Genomic DNA, 23323 nt, shown 5'->3' with positions numbered 1-23323 from the left:
AAGAGATAAGAGATGGTAGGTGAACAGTGAAGAGGTTGAGAAAATAGCTGAGAAGACTGGAAAAGTTCAGAAACTAGAAAGGTTTCTGGTTAGTGGCAAGGAAAAGTTAGGAGCAAGTCCTAGTAGGCTTGTGGCAGAATGGACACAATCCCACACTTGTTGGCCTTGCAGTGAAGGGGCAAACAGGAGGGCAGGGTCACAAGGTCTGCTCTGGCTGTCTGATGGAGGGTAGTATTGGATAGCAGAGATAGGTAATGAAAGGCAATAGATGGTGGGTAGTATTAATAGAAATAGTAACAGTAGTAACAGCAGTATTTGGGGGGAATGAAACAAAACCAGCATTTCTCAAGACCTAACAGTGTACAGATCTGGGATGCTGAGCTCAGCTTTGCATTTGAGGTATGCAGACATCCCCAGGAGATGACTAGTCCTGTAAATCCAGGATTCAGGCTAGGATTAGAGCTCTAACTCTCTGAGACCTCAACATTTGGTGTGAGGGCAAGAGAGGAAAGGGTAGGCAAGATTGTGGAGAAGGAGAGAGAGAGTATAGCTGTAAGACCAGCCCCAGGCCTCAGACCTCTTACTTGGCTCACACAACAGGTTTTAAAATAATTTTAATTACTTGTCAAATATTTAAAAACTAGGAAATGTCAACTTTAAAGTCAAGTTTTCCAATTTCTCTTGGAAAATAGGATGTTCTGGAACACTAAACCCGTACTTCTTGATATAAATGGCCTAAAGTCTAGCAGTAGCTGCTTTTTTTTTTTTTTTTTTTTTTTGGTGGAGCATATGATCCTTAGCCACATGCCCCACCATTCCCTATTGCCTCACCCAAGCTGGCTTCACTCACTGACTCTATATGGCTCTGAGACCTGGCATAGTGATAGAAAAAATGCTGGGGTGGGGCTTCTGGTCCAAGATGGCAACATAGGAAGACCGTGAACTGACCTCATCCATGGACATACCAAATCTACACCTATCAAAGCAATTCCTCCTGAAGAGAAACTGAGGACTGACTGACCAGCTTCTGCACAATAAAAGATCAAAACATGATAACATAATAAAGGGAATACCCAATGGTGCAAACTACAGTGGGGAAGAATAGTTATGGAGGGACTTTGGGTAGATTCAACTGCCCTGAAGCACTGAAAAAAACACCATTTTAAAGCACAACTAGAATATAAAGCATTCAGCCCTAGAACCCTGACAAATGGCAAGACACAAAATCTCCCCAGGTTGGAGGGGCTGGTGTGTGTTTTTCACAATCCCATTATACCTTGGTAACATGGAGAGCAAGGTCCAGTGTCTTAGTGAACCACCTACTTCAGTGAGCCCCAGGCCTTTAGCCCACACCAGCCCCAGCTATCACACCAAGGTGGCCCCAGAATGGTGTATATCAGGATGCTTCTGGTCAGCACTCACTACAGATCTAGAACAGGATAAAGCAAAGCCCCCCAAGCTTAACAGCAAAAAGAAAAATGAATTAAAAAAAAGATGAAGGAATCTCTTGGATAACATCAAACAAACAAACATTTGCATAATAGGGGTCCCAGAAGAAGAGAAGAGAGAGGGAAATGGGAAAAAACCTAGACATCCAGGTTCAGGAAGCACAGAGAGCTGCAAACAAGATGAACCCAAGAAGAATCCATGATGTGTCACATCATGACACATAATTAAAATGTCAAGGATTAAAGATAGAGAATTGAAAAAGTATCAGGAGAGAAGCAACTAGTTAATTACATGAGGCTATCAGCTGGTTTTTTAGCAGAAAGTTTGCAGACCAGAAAGGAGTAGCATGATAGATTCATGGTGCCAAGAGATAAAAACCTAAAACCAAGAATACTCTAAACATCAAGATTCCTGATCTCTTCAATTCTGAATGGTAATTTTCCAAATAAAAGTTAAAGGAGTTCATCAACATTAAACTGGCCTTATAAGAAACATTAAAGGGACTACTTTTTGGGGGGTGGGGGAGAGAGGGGGGAGAGAATCTTAAGCAGGTTCCATGCCCAGCATGGAGCCAGATGCAGGGTTTGATCCCATGACCCCAGGATCATGACCTGAAGTGAAATCAAGAATCAGATGCTTAACTGATTGTGTCAACCAGGCACCCTGAGGGACTTCTTTAAGTGCAAAACAAAAGGCCATAATTAGAATAAAATTATAAATAAAAGTAATGTAAAATATGACATAGACATAAAACATGGAGCAGGGAGTGAAAAAAAAGTTTTCGAATATGTTTGAACTTAAGTGACCATCAACTGCATATGGAACTCTGTATATTTAGGATGTTATATGAGCCTCATGGGTAACCACAAACCCAAAACCTATAATAGATACACAAAAAATAAAGATAAATAAAGCCAAGTAGTATATAATACTTGAAATCATCAATCACAAGGTAAGAGAGTAAGAAGGAAAAGAGTAGAACTACGAAGACAACCAGAAAACAATGAACAAATGGCAAAAAGATACATACCTATCAAGAATCACTTTAAATGGTCTAAATGCTGTAATTAAACGAAATAGGTCTTATTTTCTTATCCATTCTGCCATCCTAACTATGTGCTGCCTACAAAAGACTCACTTCAGAACTAAAAATACATGCAGACTGAAAGTGAGAGGAAGGAAAAAGAGTTCCATGCCAAAGGAAGTGAAGAAAAAAAGCAATACTTTTGTCAGCCAAATAGACTTTAAAACAAACGTTGCAACACAAGACAAAGAAGGGCATTACATAATCATGGAAGGATCAAGCCAACAACAGGGTAGGACAATTGTAAATATCTAAGCACCCAACACTGAAGCACCTAAATACATCAAATGTTAACAGATATAAAAGGATAAATTGACAGTAATACAATGATGGTGGGGGACTTTAGCACCTCACTTATATGAATGGCTAGATCAGGCAGAAAATCAATAATAAAACAATGTTTTTGAAATGATACATTAGACCAGATGGACTTGATGTATATATATATACCATTCCATCCCCAAACGACAGAAGACACTCTTTTCAGGTACATATAGAACATTCTCCAGGGTAAATACATGTTAGGCCACAGTACAAGTCTCAATAAATTTAAGAAGATTAAAATCATATTGTGCAACTTTCCTGACCACACCAGTATGAAACTAGCAATCACAAGAAAAAAAAATGGAAAAAACACAAACATGTCAAGGCTAAACAACATACTACTAAGCAACCTATGGGTTATAGAAGAAATTAAAAAAAAAAAAATACATGAAGACAAAAATAAAAACACAATAGTCCAAAGTGGGCCACAGCAAATGCAGTTCCAAGAGGGAAATTTATAGCAATATAGGCCTACCTCAAGAAAAATCTCAAGCAATCTAACCTTACACCTAAAGGAACTAGAAAAAGAACAAAGTCCAAAGTTAGTAGAAGGAAGTTAATAAGATCTGAGAACAAAAATAAAAAAAAAAAAAGACTAAAATAACAATGAAACCAAGAGCTCATTCTTCGAAAAAATAAAATTGATCAACCTTTAGTTAGACTCATAAAGGAAAAACAGAGGACCCAAATAAATCAGAAATGAGAGAGAAGTAACAACTGACACCACATAAATACAAAGAATCAGACTACTACAAAAAATAATATGCCAACAAACTGGACAACTTAGAAGAAAGACATAGATAAATTCCTAGAAACATAATCTTCCAAAACTCAACCTGGAATAGAATATCTGAACAGACCAATTATTAGTAATGAAGTTGAATCAGTAATCAAAAAGCTTCCAACAAACAAAACTTCAGGACCAGATGGCTTCACATGTGAATTCTACCAAACATTTAAAGAAAGTGTAATACCGGGGTGCCTCAGTGGCTCGGTCTGTTAAGCATCCAACTTTGGCTTAGGTCATGATCTCATGGTTTGTGAATTCGAGCCCTGTATTGGGCTCTGTGCTGACAGCTCAGAGCCTGGAGCCTGCTTCAGATTCTGTGTCTCCTCCTCTCTCTGCACTCTCCATGCTCATGCTCTGACTCTCTCTCAATAATAAATAAATGTTAAGAATTAAAAAAAAAAAAAAGAAAAGAAAATGTAATACCTCTTTTTCTCAAACTATTCCATAAAAAAGAAGAAGGAAAGCTTCCAAATACATTCTCTGAGGCCAGCATTACCCAGATACCATAACAAACAAAGATGCAACAGTCCTATAATAACAAAATATTAGCAAACTGCATTCAACAATCCATTGAAAAAATCATTGATCACAATCAAACTGTATTTATTCTGGAGATGTAAAGATGGGTCAATATTTGTAAATTAATATGATACACTAACAACGTGATAAAACTACTGCAAATTCATTATCTGATTCAGGGGGTTTACTGGGCAAATATCAGCATTATTGATTAGAAAATAGCTATGATAAAACCTGCAAGGCGTTAGCTAACAAATAAGGCATATGTGGAAACACAGCTAACATGTCAGGGACATTTTCCTCTAAGATCAGGAACAAGACAAGAATGTCCACTCTCACCACCTTCATAGTACTGAAAATCCTAGCTACAGTAATTTTCATGAAAAATAAATAAAATGCATCCAAATTGGCAAGGAATAAGTTAAACTGTCACTATTTGCAGATGACATGATACTATACGTAGTCTTCAGGGCTAAAAACTCCACCAAAAAAAAAAAAAACTATGAAAAATAATAAATTCAGTAAAGTTGCAGGATACAAAATTAACACAGAGAAATATGCTGGCATTTCTATATACTAATAACAAAGTAGCAGAAAGAGAAATTAAGAAAATAATTCCAAGGGCACCTGAGTGGCTGGCTCAGTCAGTTAAGGGTCCACCTTTGGCTCAGGTCATGATCTGGCAGTTCATGGGTTCGAGCTCCATGTCAGGCTCTGTGCTGACAGCTCAGGGCCTGCAGCTTGCTTCATATTCTGTGTCTCCCTCTCTCTCTGCCTCTCCCTGACTCATGTTCTGTCTCTCAAAAATAAATAAACATTTAAAAACTAAAAAAAATTACATTCCAGTTACCATTTCATCAAAAAGAATAAAATCACTAGGAATAAACCTAACCAAGGAAGTTAAAGATCTGTACTCTGAAAAGCATAAAATATTGATGAAAGAAATTGAAGACCCCGCAAACAAATGGAAAGACATTCCATGCTCATGGATTGGACTAAGAACTAACATTGTTAAAATGTCCATACTACCCAGAGCAACCTACAGATTCAATAAAATCTCTATCAAAATACTAATAGTATTATTTTACAGAACTAAAACAAATAATCCTGAAGTTTGTATGGAACCACAAAAGACCCTGGATAGCCAGAGCAATATTGAGAAAGACAAACAAAGCTGGAAGTTTCACAATCCCAAATTCGAAGGTACACTGCAAAGCCGTTGTAATTAAAACAGTATGGTACTGGCACAGAAACAGACACATACTTCAGTAGGACAGAAAAGAGAGCACAGAAACCCATGCTTAGTTGATCAATTAATCTATGACAAAGGAGTAGCACAATAGGGAAAAGACGGTCTCTTTAATGGTACTGGAGATACTGGATAGCTACATTCAAAAGAATAAAACTGGACCACCTTCATACATCATATGCAAAAATAAACTCAAAATGGGTTAAAGACCTAAATGTAAGACCTGAAACCATAAAATTCCTGGAAAAAAACATAGGTAGTAATCTCTTTGACACTGGCCTTCGCAACATTTTTCTAGATATGTCTCCTCAGGCAAGGGAAACAAAAGCAAAATAAATTATTAAGACTACATAAAAGTAAAAAGTTTTTTCACAATGAAGAGAACTATCAACGAAACAAAAAGTCAACCTACCAAATGGGAGAAGATATCTGCAAATGACATATCCAATAAGGGGTTAAGATCTCAACTGTAGAAAGGACTTACACAACCCAACCTCAGAAAACAAATAGTCCAATTAAAAATGAGCTGAGAACCTGAACAGACATTTCTCCAAAGACCTACAGATGGCTAACAGTCACATGAAAATATGCTCAACATCCCTCATCATCAGGGAAATGCAACTCAAACCCACGAACTATCACCTTTCACCTAGTCAGACTGGCTAGAATCAAAAACACAAGAAATAAGTGCTGGCAAGGATGTGGAGAAAAAGGAACACTCATGCACTGTTGGTGGGAATGTAAACTGGTGTAGCCCATGTGGAAAAAACAGTATGGAGGTTCCTCAAGAAATCAAAAATAGAAATACCATATAACTCAGTAATTCTACTTCTGGGTACCCAAAGGAAACAAAAACACTAATTCATAAAGATACATGCCAGCTCTATGTTTATAGCAGCAATAGATACAATAGCAAAGATACGGAAGCAACTCAAGTGGCCACTGAGGTTAACAGATCAGGAAGAAGTGGTACAATGTACAATGGAACATTACTCAGCCATAAAAAGAATGAGACCTTGCCATCTCTGACAACATGGATGGACCTGTAAGGTATTATGCTAAGTAAATAAGTCAGAGAAAGGCGAATACCATATGATTTCAGCTATATGTGGAATCTAAAAATTAAAACAAAAAACAGAAACAGAACCCAAAATACAGAGAACAAACTGATGGTTACCAGAGGGGAGGCTGGGTCGGGGGGGGGGGGGTGGCGGGCAAAATGGGTGAAGGCTAGTGGGATATATGGAATGAATAAGTCACAGTGATAAAAGGTACAGCACAGGGACCCTAATGAATGGTACTGTAATAGCATTGTATGGTGACAGGTGGTAGCTAACCTTGTGGTGAGCATATCATAACACAGACTTGTCAAATCACTATGTGGTACACCTGAAATTAATGTAACATTGTGTGTCAACTATCCTTCAAAAAAAAAAAAAAAGGGAGGATGAAACAGAAACCAGGACAGGGACCATCCCAAGGTGGAGATTATAGTCCCTTCATGACCAACCCTCCAAAGATGCAAAGAGGTGTATAGGGTTGGGGATAGAGGGGACTTGTTGCTCTAGGCCAGGCACAGGACTCTCCCTAAACACTGTATTCCTGCTGCTGCGAACAGCAATGGCATAATTCTTTTGCAGAAAACTTCCTCTGTTTGCTTATGTCCCTAATGGGATTCAAATACCAAACAAATTAGCAACAATGTTGTTTGGAGCAATGTCTAGCCACATCTAAGGTCATACTTAAACTTGCCTCAACTGACCTTTTCCCGACTGTGGTCCAAATGAGAAAGTCAGCCAAGGAGGAAAATAAAGTGACTTCATGAAAGATTATGGACACATTTACTAAAGGAAACAGGATATTTTCTAGGGTCAATAGAAGCACTTTATAAGCTGCAAAGAGTGAGTGAAGAGGCCAGGGTGGAAAATCTGATTCCACCCCAAATCTAACTGTCAAAGTAACTGGAGAATAGGGACAGGAGGGGGGTCAAGACTGGACGGTTTCATTGATATTCCCCTTCCTTCTGGAGTCCTCATTAAAGTGGAATTTAACTAGAGGATACCGAAGCAACCAGAACTACATCTGCCCTGAGAATGAGAAAGTTAACAGTTCTTTCAAGGCTGCAGAGAAGGCAAGACTACAGGGGAAAACAGTCACCTGTCCTCCTGAAGGTAGCTCTACAGTGAAGTGTAAGCAGTTTAGGCCAGGTTTGTACCAGAATGTCCTGGGAAGCCTCCTGCACACCAAGGAAGGATATATGAAGGGTAGAAGAGCTCCTCTGATAACGCACAGAGCTTAACTGGTTAGGCTCTGCAGTTCAACTCCTTGTGTTTGTATACCAATTCTACCACTAATGAGCTGTGTGACCTTGTATAAATTTATTAACTTCTCTGGGCCTCAGATTCCTCAACTATAAAATGGAGATTTTCCTGTACTTCATAAGGTTGTTATGACAAGTAAATGCCTGGCACAAAGGAAGCCCTCAATAAATGTATTAGTAAGCATCTTGTTAAACTACGCATAGGTCTATCCTGTTTTACCTAGAGTCAGGGGCATGGACTGAACACCTCCAAGAGTAAGGTCTGAAGTTACCCTTGACCCTGAGGCTCAAGTGGCTCTCCTTGCTACTCAACGTTGCAGCCAGGAAAGATAAAACAAGGTCTGTTTTTGCTTTCACGGTGGGGCCATTGTGGTGGTCTCCAGAAAACAGTTTTTCTGACAGCAAAGATTCCTGAAGACCATCTTAAGACAAGAGATACAAATAATACTCAGGTTTTATTGTGCAAGTGTATCCGCTTTAACAATAAAAGGGAGATACTGAACCCAGGATCAAGGATGCAATGGGGCAACTTCTTTGTGAATCTGGTGCCGGGGGCAGCATTCTGATGTGTCACAGGCTCTGCTACACAGGAGGAGGCTTTGGTTTTGAGTTGTTGAATGTTCTGGAGGATAGAGTTTAAACTAACCCCACATAATAATGTGTCTTGAGAGAACAGGATTCAAATGTACTTTGAAACTCATTAAAATGTAGGCAATGGCTATTTTTTCCTCTTTCAAAATCTGTCTGATTTCAGAGGAAGAGGACTAGTTATACAAATAGACCAATTAGTCTAATTAGATTTTCTTCCAGGAGGGAGAAAACACTGTATTTTCTCCTAATAATTGGATTTGGCTGTTGGACAAACAAAATGACCTTCTCCTTTCATTCAATTTCAGACCAAAGAGGCAGAAAGGGTTAATTCTGGCAAGTCGTGGGGAAGGAAACCATGCCACAGGACATTCCCATCAATATTCCAGGGAGATGCTCCTAAATGGGAAGAAGGCATTTTAAGGCTCTACAGACAATGCTGGGAGGGAGTGCAGAGAAAGAACACAGGACACAGAATAGAATAGGATTCACAGCTATGTTGGCCAACCCCACCATAGGTGCATAGCTGATGGCCACCGTGGGGGTGACAAAGTGAATGCCGGTGTGTGCATGTTGCAGTCATATGTCTGTCTGTTGCCACTGTTATAGGCAGAATCTAACCTGGTTATGAAGACTACTCATGAACCACCCTTGTAGCCCTTCATGACAGCTGCAGTGGTGAGGCACAGACCTGGGAATGACCTAACCCAGGAGCACCATCCAGCCCAGAGCAGTGGTAAGAGGGACAAAGGGAGGCATGTGAATTAATTGACGGAGCAGCAAGGGAGGAGAGAGACACCCGGGCTTTGGCTTGGCATTGAGAAGTCACTTTTCCATAGAAGAAGGCAGAGACAGACATTTAAACCTAAAATGAGACACAACAACCCATTGGGGGTGGGATGGGTCTTGGGGGCAGGTGGAAAGGATGATAGGTAATGGATTTTTTAAATATCTCTTGGGAGGCAAACTAATCTTCTCAAGTACAGTTTATTCTACAGAATGGTATTTCCATGGAATATTGGAAGAGCCAAGAGAGGGAGAGTTGTTCTAGCTTGTTCAGATTGGGTCTGAATGGAATTTACTAGGCAGGGCTGGAACTAGTAATCTGCACACTGCTGGCAATAGACCCTCTTGCCATTCTCAAAGCACAGAGGGATCCAGATCTAGACTGATTTGGGCAGGGAGCAGCTGCAGGAGTAGGAAAAAGAATGGTACAAATTTTAAGATTGTTTGTTCTAGTTTTGTGAACAGCAATATTGGTGTTTGGATAGAGATTACATTGAATTTATAGATTGGGTAGTATCGACATTTAACATTAATTCTTTTAACCCATGAGCATGGTATATCTTTCCATTTATCTGTTTAAATTTGTATGGACACAAAAGACCCCCAATGGCCAAAGCAACCTTAAAAGAGAAGAACAAAGCTGGAGGTATCACAATCCCAAAATTAAAATTATACTACAAAGCTACAGTAATCAAAACAGGATGATACCAGCACAAAAACAGACAACAGATCAATGGAACAGAACCCAGAAATAAAACCACACTTATGTGGTTAATCTATGACAAAGGAGGCATGAATATATACAGTCTCTTCAGTAAATGCTACTGAGAAAACTAGACAGCTACATGCAAAAGAATGAAACTAGACTACTTTCTTATACCATACCTAAAAATAAACTCAAAATGGACTAAAGACCTAAATATGAGACCAGAAACCATAAAACTCCTAGAAGAAAACACAAGCAATAATCTCTTGGATATTTGCCTTAGCAACATATTTATGGAGATGTCTCCTCAGACAAGGCAAACGAAAGTAAAATAAACTATTAGGAATACACCAAAAATAAAAAGCTTTTGCACAGTGAAGGAAACTATCAACAAAACAAAAAGGCAATGTACTGAATGGGAGAAGATATTTACAAATGATATATCCAATAAGGAGTTAATATCCAAAATACAGAAAAAACGTAAGACAAGTCAACACCAAAACCCCACAATCTGATTAAAAAATGGGCAGAGGACCTGAATAGACATTTTCTCAAAGAAGACCTACAGATGACCAACAGATATGAGAAGATGTGCAATATCACTAATCATCAGAGAAATGCAAATCAAAACCATAATGGGCTATTACCTCACACCTGTCAGAATGGCTAATGTCAAAAAGACAAGAAACAACAAGTGTTGATGAGGATGTGGATGGGGAAAAAGGAACCCTCATGCATTGTTGGTGGGAATGTAAACTGGTGCAGCCACTGTGGAAAACAGTATGGAGGTTCCTCAAAAAATAAAAATAAAAATAGAAATACTGTATGATCCTGTAATCTCACCTCTGGGTATTTACCTGAAGGAAACAAAAACACTAATTTGAAAAGACATATGCATCTCTATGTTTACTGCAGCATTTTTTTGGCAATAGCCAAGATATGGAAACAATCCAAGTTTTGATCAATAGACGAATGGATAAAGAAGATGTGGTATACACATATAATGGAATATCACTCAACCATAAAAAGTAATGAGATGTTGCCATTAGTAACAACATGGATGGACCCAGATGGTATTATGCTAAGTATAATAAGTCAGACAGATACCATATGATTACACTTATATGTGGAATCTGAAAAACAAAACAAACAAAACCAGACACAGACTCCTAAATACAGAGAACAAACTGATGGTTGCCAGCGAAGGGATAGGCAAAATAAGTGAAGGGAATTAAGAGGTACAAACTTCCAGTTGTAAAACAAGTCACTGGAAGAAAAATATAACATAGGAAATATGTTTTGCAAGAAACAGATGGTAACTGTGCTTATCATGGTGACCATTTTGTAATGCATACAGTTGTTGAATTCCTGTGTTGTAGACCTGAAACTAATATACTGTATGTTAACTATACTTCAATTTAAAAAATGGTATAGTTTTTGTAAATGTTGTAGCTTGATAAGTGGTAGCCGTTACTATTACTCTACATATATGTTCTTGCATTACAACAGGTATTGACTTAAGTGTTTCAAGTTCATTCTATAGAATATTTACAGCAACCCTGATTATCATTCCCTTTTTACATACTGGAAAACCGAGGAACAGTCCAATCTGTAACCTGTCCAAAGGCCACCCAGTTTGGGAGTGCTAGAGTTTCTATCTAGTACTAGAAACCTTTGCTTTCAGTCACTGTGCTAAACCACCTCTTGAGGCGACCAATCTTCTAATTTGTTTTCTGGATCAAAAACCAGTGTGGGCTGACAGGTCAGGAGGAATCATGGGATGACATTCAGGACTTCACCTGTGAAGGAGAATGCACAGCATTTTGTGTGCTTACTTATGTTATACTTCCTGTGCTGGCCCATGTGACCAGCAGGTACTAAGAGAAGGGAGAGACAACAAATAGTCTTGAAAAGAACCCAAAGAATCCTTTAGTCTGACTACCTTGCTTTACTTTGAACAACAGAGGTCTTTATATTGGAGAAAAAAGGATAGAAAGGCACTGCTGATATTTTCAAACACCAGAAGAGGTGTCGGCCATAAGAAGCAGTTCCAAGTAGGAGAAATCTGTTTAGGGAGTTGGAGTTAAGGGAGCATATATAAGCTTATGAAGACAATTAAATTTAATACCCAATGCCATTAAGCGATAGAAAGAGCTTTGCTAGGAGGAACACGACTGTCTTATTGGAAACATTCAAAGAAGAACTTCCATGAGTTGTCAAGGATTCTGGATAACCTATCTGGCATCAGGTGGGAAGGGAGATCAATGCCTTTCATGGCCTATGCTAATATCAAGAGTCTACAATCTTATCCTATCTTTGGTCTCTTCTTAGTTTTATCGTTAAAATTCTGGGAGAGAAGAGTTGACATTTTGAAGATATACCTCCCTCAGCTAGAGAAGCCACATTTTCCTTGGGTCTCAAGTGGACTTGTCTTTATAAACAATAAAATGAAACAAAGCTTGGTCAAGCTAATCTCCTTGGGCGAGACACTGAAGAGGGCACACGAGTATATATTTGAAAATGCCAATGGATCAACATCTCACTGCTAAGTTACTTGTAACTAATCTACATCAGAATATTCTGTAACTCCAGAGACACAGTATACAGTGTACTTTATTTCCTCCTCATGAAAGCCAGTATAATACCCTGTACTGTTGATCCTGCAATGGAGTAGAAACAGTGCTAAAGTCTGTAGTGAGTTTGTTGGCTATATTTCTCATGCTGTCAGTGACTGGAATCCAGCACCTTTTTTGTGGGCAACTACTTAATTCCTTTTCAGTGCTCTTAACACTCTAATTTTCCTGTGTTTTATAATCATTATAGCTTCCCCTAAATCCCAAGTCATAAGACAATGTTGGTTTAAAAAAAGGTAAAGGTCAGAGGTGAGTCCCAGAGACAGAAAAGCCCAAGGTCAGACACTTGTGCCAACACCAATGTTGTTGGCCAAGATGGTTTTATTCCTGGCAAACCAGTCTCAAGCAGCTCTGACTGACAGGTCAGGTTTCATTGCTCTCCAGTAACTCCCGAGCGTTAAAGGAAAAGGAAGCTCTATTCACCGTAGCCACTACCACTTGTTTTCAGGTGTGATCCCCCGAAATGTAGCTATTTAAAGGAAGCAAGTACTAAACAAGGATCCTCTAGAGGACACTACACAATGCCTTTTATTTCCTCCTGATGGAACCTAGGCCAATACTTGTCTTTACCTAGGAGAGACACTATCTTTGGTGTCTGAACCAAAAGTAACTATCAACGGCTAAAGATTATTGGTCTTTGATAGTTGGAAAGGGCACATGAAAGAAAATAAGTGTACGAGTTCTGTTCACAAGAGTTTTTCCAGCTTAAAACAAAAAGCTCTTCTGACCCACATTTCTTGGTTAGCAAACTACCAAATCAAAAGGGTTTCCATGCTCATTTTATAAAACCTCTGACATCTTCATTCTCCTGGCTGAGATATGGAGACTGAAGAGGCAAGTGGTGGAGGGAACACCTGGGTGGCTCGGTTGGTTGAGAGTCTAACTCTTGATTTCAGCTCAGGTCATGATCCCAAGGTCATAGGATTGAGTCCCACATTGGGCTCTGTGCTGAGCACAGAGCCTGCTTAAGATTCTCTCTCTGCCTCTGCCCCTCTCCTCCACTCAAATGTGCTCTCTCTCTCACTCTCTCTAAAACAAAATCTAAAAATAAAAATTAAAAAAAATTGAAAAAACGGGACACCTGGGTGGCTCAGTAGGTTAAGTGCCCGACTTCAAGTACTGATCTCACAGCTTGTGGGTTTGAGTCCCATATTGGGCTCTATGCTGACAGCTCAGAGCCTGGAGCCTGCTTCTCTCTCTGCCCCTCCCCTGCTCATACTCTGTCTCTCTCTCTCTGTCTCAAAAATAAACATTAAAAAAAATAAAAAATAAATTAAAATAAATTAAAACTTAAAAAAAAATAGGCAAGTGGTATATTTTAATGGAGTGGTATTACTCCATTAAAAAAATGCTTCACACTGCCAGCTACAAATAAAACACCAGGACCTCTATTCCTAGTAAACATGTAAGCTAAAATAAGGGGGAAGGAAGCTGAGTACAGTAAGTTTAATAAAATATGATTTTTAAAATGTCAAAAAGTCTATGGGAAAATCAACGTGCTACTGTTTTTCTATCTTCTGCCAACACTCGCATTGATCTATCTGTAAGAAAATGGTTCATTTCTGAAAGGTGTTCATTGCACTAGCAGTTACAGTAAGAGGTCTGTGGAGCAGCTCCATTTCCTCATATGGGAACACCAGTCCCGGTGTTAACCATCTCTCTTGCTAAAGAATCATTCAGTAAATTTCTTTTGGATTTTCCCCATCACAGTGTTTGAAACATCAGTTCTAATGATCCACAGTTAGATCCTCTACCTTAATCTGGTCCCAGTTTTTCCTCCACTTCCTCAGCCTCCTCCTGGCTGACCACCTCCCTTGAGCATCTCAACTTCTGCCAGGAGAGGAGTAGGAAACAGAGAGGGTCAAATTCAATGCTGCTCTCATCAACTGCCTGGTGACAGACATGGGACACACTCATGGCTGAAAGAGGCTCCCAGCACTGATTGTGATTCCCCCTTTGTGCACAGAGGCAAACAGGATTCCTGCAGACAATGCAGATGATGAAATCTGATAGGTGTGATGACAGGTAAACCCACACAAGTACACACACTTTAATTTCTATAAAGCTTAAGAACAAAAGCACTCTGTAATCTCCCTCTAATGCCAAGTTTACAATGCCTCCTGAACTGACAAAGGTGACTCAGGAGAGTGCACCAAACTCCTTTCAGCACTTATTTAACCTGGCCACCTGTGTGAGCTCACAGAAAAGGGCATTGACTCCACCTGAGTCAGCACTGAGCCTCGTGATCCCTCCGAAGAGAGAAGATGATTTAGTACAAAGGAACACTCACCTCACAGAAAGGCCATCACCTTCCTAAGCTCTTCGGATTCGCGAGGACCTCCCCAAGTCTCTCTTTCTGGAGCTACACGAAGGCAAAACTCAGTGCAACCATAGAAACTCTAAGCAAACTCTGTATTTTCTTCTGTGTTATGATTATTAGCATTTGGGGATAATTAATTTAGTGCCAGTTAAGGAAACTCAGCCAACAGAAAGCATGCATTATTCTAAAACCAAGTTAAAAAAAACATTTAAAAAATCATTTTTCAAGTCATAAATCTGGAATGCTTTTACACGAGTGTGTCTTCATATTTCTTTTCTGTGTTAACTTCTATGGGTATTGCCAGTTTTTATAATCTATGAGAGCTAATGGGTGGGATTGTTTTGCTTTTGGGGCTTGGACATATGAGCATTTCACATACACATTTAAAGGGACGATGAGAAATGAGAGACAAAAAAGCAAACAAGAAAAATGGTCTTCCCGTGGCAGTTTTTTTGAGTGCGTGCAATGGGTATTTTGAGTTTTAAGGATCATGGTTAATGATTTGGGGGTTTTTTCCGAGTAGAAGTCCTGGGCTCAACTGTGTATGTTCCAGTTCCCCTCTCCCAATGGTTCTGTGCCCCAAGGGTGTCCTCACAAACAAGTCCTCTGCCTCCATCCACGTCTATGTGAAATGTTTAAACATCCTCACACAAGGAACTTAAAACTCCACAATCTTGGGGGTGGGGGTAAAGGTGATGATAGGAAGGGCTAGGGTAGGAAAGTAACACTGGGAGTTCTGTTGGCTGGGGCCCAGCCTGTTCAACCACTCACTTTCTGTGGAACATGGGACAAGAATACCCCCTCACCCTTGATTCAGGGGACTCACTGACATTATTACACCATATGAAGCCACAAGATCCTTAACACCTGAATCTCTGGTGTGCTATATAAATGGGTATCCAGTTTCCAGAGATGATAATAATGCCTTCCATTCTTAAAAAGTTTATTTTTGAGATAGAGATAGAGAGCAGGGGAGGGGCAGAGAGAGAGAGAGAGAGAGAGAGAGAGAGAGAAAGGAAGAGAGAGTATCCCAAGCAATTTCCATGCTGTCAGAGCATATGTGGGGCTCAAACTCACCAACTGTGAGATCATGACCTGAGCTGAAATCAAGAGTCAGACGATTAACCAACTGAGCCACCCAGGTACCCCTAAATACCTTCCATTTTAAAAGGTAAAAAGAAATTCAAACAGTATTTCCTTTTGAAGGAAAAAAAAAAGGCAAGCAAAATATCCAGCAGACACCAATTCCAGGAACAGTGCTGACCTTATGTGCTAAAGAGAAAAGCATCAGGAAATCTCAGGAAGCCAAATAGGGATGGCCCACCAACTGAGAGTGGTGGGGGAAGCGGACATGAAGGGCTGGCTTGAGATCTTGGCCCTTCCTGCCTTGGTGGGAAAGGGAGGACCCAGCCCACAAGAAAGGATCCCACAGGGCAGGAGGGGAGCAGCTCGGGGCAGAGCTCACCAGTGAGGGCTCTCTTCTTCCTTGTTCTTTGTAAAAAAAAAAAAAAAAAAAAAAAGAAATCATTCTTTGGGGTACATTTAGCTTATCAACTTGGGGCTGAGGCATACTTCTTGGGAAGATACAGAGACTGTTCATGGATGTTGAAGAATGAGAATGCTAACATCTGATTAATTATGTAGCATAAAAATGACCAGGATGATATAGACTCCCAGTCCAGGACCTTGAGACTCTTACTGGCAATCAAAAGGCATAGCTGGATCCAGATCCACTGTTAATGAAATATTTCATGACAAATTCAAAACTAAACTGAAAAAAAGAAAAAAAAAAGATGTAGCTGGATTGGCCAGATAGCTGCTATGTGGCTCACATTATTTCTTCTGTTTGTATATTTGTATTGTGAAACGATTTTGATGCATTAATGAAGGCCAAGTTCATTTTACACAGTCTGTAATGTGTGTGTACCTACATATACATATAAAATCAATGTTATAAAAGTTCTAAGTATGTATGTATACATATGTGCCTGTGTATGTGCACATATACACAACACATAACATTGATTGATTGAAAAAATTGTACTATTATGGGAGTTTTCCTTTTTCAAAAAAATTTTTTTAAGGTTTATTCATTTTTCAGAGGCAGAGGGAGACCGAGTGTGAGGTGGAGAGGGGCAGAGAGAGAGAGGGAGACACAGAATCTGAAGCAGGTTCCGGGCTCTGAGGTGTCAGCACAGAGCCCGATGCAGGGCTTGAACTCAAGGACCATAAGACCATGACCTGAGCCGAAGTAGGACACTTAACCGACTGAGCCCCCCAGGCGCCCCCGGAAATTTTCAAACATACACAAATATGTAACCATCATGCAGCCTTGACACTTACTATACACGCCCAATCTTGTTTCATCTGTTCCACTCTACTACCCCTGGATTACTGCGAAAAAATAATCCTAGATATTTCACTTGCAAATGCTTCTGTCCGGTCTACAGTATCTCTTTATAACTATTCAGGATGATCTATTAAACATGAAAAAAACAATTTTGTGACTCATACTTGCTTGAAATCCTTCAATGACTTATCTTGGCCATCCTTCACATGGCCTCCAGTGTCCTTCACACACAGCGTCATCTCCTACAACCCCAATAGCCCTACCCCTTTGCTCACTACAGTCCGGCCCCACTGCCAGAGAGATACTCAAATGGATTCTATCTCAAGATCTTTGTGTACTTCTTGAACCTGACTAGCTTCTCTTCAGCCTTTGGTTTCAGCTTAAATGTCATTTCCTCAGGATGGCCTCCCTCGATGACCTAGATTGGGTTACATCGACCTGCTATATCTTCTCAAAGCACCTTAGACTTAAAAAAAAAAAAATCAAATTGTTAAGTATATTGTTATTTGTATAATTTCTTTTGTGAACATCTTTTTTCCTTCCTATTCCTGCTGGACTTAAATTCCTTGAGGGCAAGGACGATGTCTGTCATGGTCCTCCCTGCACCTCCAGCCCCTTGTGTAGTACCTGAACACAGCAGAACCATGGCTGCTATGCATATATGCATGGATACATGCCTGTTAAATGAATAAGTGAATCAGTATCTGTGTGGCTATTTACATCCCCCATAGGTGTCTTTGGTTTGGACAGAAACTCCTGGAAAAACACAATACAGTTCTCTCTAGAATAAAAATTCAACCCAGCCTCGTGTATAATTTAGCACTTAATGACCTTGGTGATGTTGGTGGATCTTGATCAAGGAGAGAGGGTGATGATAACGACACCTCTCAGTATGCTATGAAATTACTACTCATAACTCGGCCATACTAAGAACTTAACTCCCGTATCGTGCGTGCCACTTCGAAAGTGCTTTCATGTGTACTCCCTCATTTGAAGTGGGTACCAGTGGTGTCATCATCCCTGCTTTGCAGAGAGAGACTGAAGAGCCGTGGCAGAGGGGGAATGAGGATGTGTGCCTCTCAGACTAGTGCGTGTTTCTTCCACTCTATCGTGTGAAGTCGGTTCACCTCTCTGGGTCTCGGCTTCATCTGCCAATGAGGGATTTAGACAAACTGCTTTTTAAAGATTTTTTCATCTCAGCAATTCTGTATGTATGTTTCTAATAGTCACCATGCTCTAAAAATTAAGGGTAATGACAAGTGATTGCAGTCCAAAACTTAGCTTGGAGGACCTCCTGACAGTTTTTAGGACCATGCAAGACACCAGCCAATGGAGTCAACATTCAACATTAGGAACTCTTGATGTCACCAAGTTCCCAGAATTATAGGCGGTCACAAAATCCTGGAAAAGGGCTTGAAGTCAATATTTTTAAAGAAAGCAATGTGCCTTATCTAGAACTGGAATTGCACAACGGAATAAAGGCTTGTTCAGAGTCCTTAAAAATGTCTCAGCTTATCAAACTTCTAACATAGATGGACTCCCCAAGCCCTCCGTTATCTGGCAGAGGACCATTTGTTCCTACTGAGCCAGTACCACTCAAAAGTTACTGCAGACAACAGTTTGTGAATAAATCACATTGTAAAACCATTGGCCTATTTCGCCACAAGTAAAACTAGTAGACACATTTTAGATTTGGATGTTTATACAACCTGAAGTCATCCCTTCCTAACCTCCTCAATGAATCCTCTTCCACTGTCACCCCTTGAACCCTGGTGGGCCCTAAGCCCCATCCTCCAACCTCCTTTTATTCTTCAGCCTGTACCCTAGTCATGTTTGCGCCCGTGTTCTTACTGGTCTGGGTTTTTCTTTTATTTTTTAAAAAACCTGTGGTATAATATACAGAACATGATATTTACCTTCTGAACCACTTTTAAGTGTGTAGCACATTAGCACAGTCACACTGTTGGGCATCTATCACTACCCATCCATCTCCAGAACTTTTTCCATCCTCCAAAACTGAAACTCCATACCCCTTACGCACTACCTCCCCACGCCCTGCCTCCTAGTCCCTGGCAAACACCATTTTGCTTTTTGTCTCTATAGATTTGACATTCTAGGTCATTCTAGGTCCCTCATATAAGAGGAATCATGCATTTGTCCTTTGTGTTTAGCTTATTTCATTAAGCATGCCTTCAAAGTCCATCCATGCTGTAACATGTATCAAAATTTCCTTCCTTTTTAAAGCTGAATAATAATCCATTGTATGCTTATTACCACATTGTGTTTATCCATTCATCTGTCAACGAACATTTGGATTGTTTCCACCTTTTTGACATTGTGAATACTGCTGCCATAAACATTGGTGTACAAATATCTGTTCAAGTTCCTCTTTCATTTCTTTTGGCGATACATCCAGAAATGGAATTGCTGGACCATGTGGTAATTTTAGGTTTAATTTTTTGAGAAACTGCCTGCCATATTGTTTTCCACAGTGGCTACACCATTTTATATTCCCGCGAATAATGCACAAGTGTTCTAATTTGTTTCAAGAAATGTGCTTAATGGCCTTTGGTGAGTCACAATTTCTCCGGGCCTCAGTTTCCTTATCTATAAAATGGGGGGATCAGAATAGACAACAGACAATCTCTAAGGTTTCTCCTAGCAGTAAAAAACTGTATTGGCCTAATTAAATCAAGTTGCAATTAAAGCCAGAAAGTAGTCTGAATGGTTTATAAGCATGACTTGATACCTTAAGCTCTTTTCCTAACACAAGACACAAAGTAATCATTTTTCAAAGGACAGAGTCGAACAACGATTTCATGCATCCAGCTTTCATTAATGACATTAGTGGCCACCTCCTGAGCATCTAATCTATGCCGGACACTGTTCCAAGTATCCCCTGCACACTATCTCATACCCTAGTTGTACAGATGAGGAAACTGAGGCATGGCAAAATTAAGCTATTTGCCAAAGATAACACAGCTAGTGAGTGAAAGAGCCACATTTGTCCTTGGACAGCTCTGCTATGGAGGCAGGTTCTTCACCACCACACCCAGACGAAGCCTTTCCTTCTTGGTGAACGAAGCCTTTCCTCAAGTCTTGAGTGCTCTTAACTGTTTTCTTGCTTTTCCTTGATCACACTTCCATTTAAATGTCTCAGCCCTCTGCAGAGAAGAGCTGCATTTCCTCAGCTATGGCATTTAAGCTTTTTATTTTTAGGCATAGAGGCTAAAATGTACAAAAGTGTCCCAGAAATCCTCTGGGTAAATGTATTTTAGTAATTTTATCAGATACCTTTTTCAAGGGTTTTCCAGAAAATCACTTTTAAGGAATGCTCCTTGAAGAAAGAAGAAATCGAATGCTGAAGGTGTTCTGGACAATAATCTTATGACGTGGGTTTTATTACCTTGAGTTTGTAAGCAAGGACACCAGGATTCAGAAAGGTGCAGTAACTACCAAGGTCACTGAGCCAAAATATAATAGAGCTAAGAGGTAAGCCTGTCACCAAGGAAAGCCCATGCTCCTTCCTCCAGGGAGACACCCCACAGAGAACACAGAATGACACTTAGGAAAACCAGTGCAAGGTCAATGACACATCACGACCTCAGGTTCTGTCTCTACCCAGCTGAGCAACTGGTATCTGAAAGAAAACTAAAAGGAAGTGAAGAGGTTCACAGTTTCCCAAAAAGCGAAACTGCAAGGGGAGGGAACAAGTCAGTCTCCAGTGAAGATTAGGTTCACTTTAGGCACCAGAGGTTCAGTTTTCTCTTAGAACAAAGACTGTGGAGGGAGAATGTTTCTGGATAACCTATATTCACATTACCAAAAAATATTTTTACACACATCAAAGATATCTTTTAAAGTAATTGCATTTACCTGCTTAAGAAGAAGCTATCTTAATAGTTCCATATGGATCTTAATCTTGACTTAGTACTGATTCTAGGTTTCGCAGGGAATGAATGAGGGAGCTAAGATCTAGGTCCCAGATTTAGTTGGGAAGAATTCTCTCAAGAGGATTCTGAAATACTGGAATACAGTTAAGGACTACTGCAGTTTTGAAGAAAAAAAATCAAAAGAAGCAGATGTGAGTGATGTCCAACTCAAATGATGAGGCCTCAAGATTTCCCCTGGATCCAGACAAAAGAGAGGAGATATTTATCGGAGAAACGCTGAACTGGATTGTTAACCCTATAGAGAGAACATGAAAGTTTCCTAAGGCACAGACTGACTTATTTCCTACACTTCATGGTAGCAAGCATAATGACATTCATACACCATGTGAACAAGACACATTTCTTTATACTTTGAACTAGTACTTTCATTTGAATCATAAACTCTGGGGTTTTCTTTTACATTTTAAAAATGCTGAATCAGGGGCGCCTGGGTGGCTCAGTCGGTTGAGTGTCTGACTCTTGATTTCACCTCAGGTCATGACTTCTGGTTCATGAGATAGAGCCCTGTGTCAGGCTCTGTGCTGACAGCGGGTAGAGCCTGCTTGGGATTCTCTCTCTCTATCCCTCCCCTGCTCATGTTCTCTCTCTCTCAAAATAAATAAAACTTAAAAAATAATGCTAAATCAGCTACAGAAATTGAACTAAATATGTGCACTATGAAAAACCATTAATATAATGATGGTGGTTGTAGGCCACAGGGGTTTAGCAGGCCTTAAGAGCCAGATTATGGACCATGGTCCTGGGAAAGTAATAATGCAAAGCAAGCCTGATTCTGTAGCATAATTAGGTTGTGTTATGTGTTATGTGTAGCATAATTAGGTCATCAGAGTTAGCCGGAGCCAACCTCAGCAAGTGCTGTTCCCTTCCAGAAGTTAAACTTTAGGGCATGAATCCACAAAGAAAAGCCCTCCTTTGTATTTTATTCATAAAATTATAAAAGCCACATTCTTGGTTTCCTCAGTCTAAAACTTCTACTAACTCTACGACTCAGTTGTTCTTGCGGACATATGCCATTGTTAGGAGATATTTGGCAGAATCCAAAGTGACTTCACTTTTATTTCTATAGGAGATTAGTGTTTCCTCAATATCAGGGGGGTACTGGCACCTAGCCTTGGGAATCAAGTTACCAATTACAATTCACTTTGACGATATTTGCCTGAAAAGGATTTCTGTGATTATTTCACTTTTAGTTATACGGAGAATTCTCAGGGACAATCGTGCCTTCAGCCAGTACACAGTGACCTGCATACAAAATGTTTTTGAAAAGGCACTGATCATATGACTGAAGATTTCTAAAGGGAGTCAAGTCTGTCAACATGATAGCCAATATTTCCCAAATTTTGTTTTTTTGCCTCAAATCACTGAAAAGGACATAACTTAAGGAAAGTAATTCTTATCCCATAGAAATTATCCAATAGAGAGAATGGATTGTTCTGATTTTTCCCTACTAGAAGAACTGAGCTTTTATTCACCTTTATTCCCCTATGCATACAGCAGGTGATAATACATGATTTGTAAATTCAACTAATGTGGTTATAGGAATGATCCAGATTACGTGTGCTTTTTTATTTTCAACATAAAAGCATCAAATCCAAGTTTCTTCCTCACTTCAAAATAAGGCTTCCAACATGGTACCTTAAATGCACACAAAAAAGACTTTTCATGATACATTAACTGCACTGCACCTGAATCTGGGCCTGGCACCTCACTTATTATTCATAAGAATGATATGAATGCAAAAGGAATCTGCAGAAGTTCGGAAAACCTCTCCTGGCTTCACCCAGCACGAAGGGAAAGGCCCCTTCACCCTGCTTCTTGGACACTGCAGACAGAAACAGTCAGTATGTAAACAAACCGGGGATAGCATTCACGTGACCCAACACCCTGGCATGTCCTGACTGTATAAAGGAAGTTTATTTCCTTTATAATGCATCACATTATAAGCGTCCGACTTCGGCTCAGGTCATGATCTCACAGTCCATGAGTTCAAGCCCCGCATCAGGCTCTGTGCTGACAGCTCAGAGCCTGGAGCCTGCTTCACATCCTGTGTCTCCCTCTCTCTCTGCCCCTTCCCTGCTCATGCTCTGTCTCTGTCTCAAAAATAAATAAACATTTAAAAAAAAATTAAAAAAAAACACAAAACATATATTGCAGTTAGCACTGGGAGCTTACTATGGGAAGGTACTGAAAAAACACAAGCAGCAAACACGGCCAGCTGGTATGCAGCCGGCCCAACCTGGCTAGGTAAGCCA

General features: G+C 39.9%; 1 protein-coding gene and 1 long non-coding RNA gene across 11 annotated transcripts in view; one reads left to right on the top strand and one right to left on the bottom strand.

The window, feature by feature from the left end:
- PRKCH (protein kinase C eta) overlaps window positions 1-23323 on the bottom strand; it is a 230490-nt gene that overhangs the window by 5287 nt on the left and 201880 nt on the right. The gene's annotated exons all lie outside the window — the stretch shown is intronic.
- The window catches only part of LOC113601328 (uncharacterized), an 88999-nt gene that overhangs the window by 49590 nt on the left and 16086 nt on the right, over window positions 1-23323 (top strand). The window lies entirely within an intron of this gene.

The sequence above is a fragment of the Acinonyx jubatus genome, chromosome B3 (genome assembly GCF_027475565.1).
Source record: "Acinonyx jubatus isolate Ajub_Pintada_27869175 chromosome B3, VMU_Ajub_asm_v1.0, whole genome shotgun sequence".
NCBI lineage: Eukaryota > Metazoa > Chordata > Mammalia > Carnivora > Felidae > Acinonyx > Acinonyx jubatus.
Note: the sequence above shows the minus strand (reverse complement) of the source record. Positions and strands in the feature narration are given on the sequence as shown.